Raw genomic sequence first — 958 nt, 5'->3', positions numbered from 1 at the left:
TGTAAGCTATTCTATATGAAATGCACTATTTGCTTCTTTGAATGAGGATGCTTGCATGGTGTTCAAATTCCCCTCTGTGGGTAGAAAGTACCAAGAATTGCATTCACAAACTTCTGTCTTTGGAAAAGCACATGCATTTAATTGGCGTCTCTTCAGTGTGTACATATGGTGTGCATCACATTGAGAGATAAATACATACCACAATGGTGGAAACATGTTAGCAAAATAGTTGCACTGAAAGTTTGTTCTGCCTCTTCCCGTCACCTAACCATCAGAAATCGCTGGCGTGATAACAATATCAGAACAGCTGTGCTATTTTAAAGTGTTTTGATTTCTAAACAACCTCCTACTATATATTCGCTTTTTAGACTTGATGTTTTTTATCCACTTGTGCAAATGAATTATTACTTGAACATGAAATAGAGCAGGAGAAAATATGAAAGAAAAATGCTAGAGTAGATATATTTCCAGACCCAATAGTCATGGATGCAACTAATTTGCCAACTGCATTCAGTTTATACATTTAAAAAAAAAAAAGAAGAAGAAGTACGGCTAGGAAGCTAGAGTTGAAAAAGTCCAGATTGGTTTGTGGCAGTTTCCTGATGTTTTCTTCTTTCTTTGACATAATTTAATTCTGAGTCAAGAAAATATGTTTTTTTTTCTCTATCATGTAGCTTGACAATATTAATTGAATACTTCCCCTCAGCATTTGAAGCATTAACAGCACAGCCAAAATGTTATGATGTTTCCAGAGGTCAAAGGTTAATTAGCAGTGAGCAGATTTCAGTGGAGGTGTGGTTGTTCTGTTTTAAAAAGCCTTAATAAATATACTGTCACTCAGTTTAATGCTCACTTTGGTGGCTGAGAAGGAAAGATGGATTCACTAGAGGGCGAACACAGTGTCATGATAACTGAGGTCAAATTTGTTTGCTGAAGCCTTTGCTTTGAATTTCAGTTG

This window comes from Myotis davidii, unplaced genomic scaffold (assembly GCF_000327345.1).
Source record: "Myotis davidii unplaced genomic scaffold, ASM32734v1 scaffold49, whole genome shotgun sequence".
Classification (NCBI taxonomy): domain Eukaryota; kingdom Metazoa; phylum Chordata; class Mammalia; order Chiroptera; family Vespertilionidae; genus Myotis; species Myotis davidii.
Note: the sequence above shows the minus strand (reverse complement) of the source record.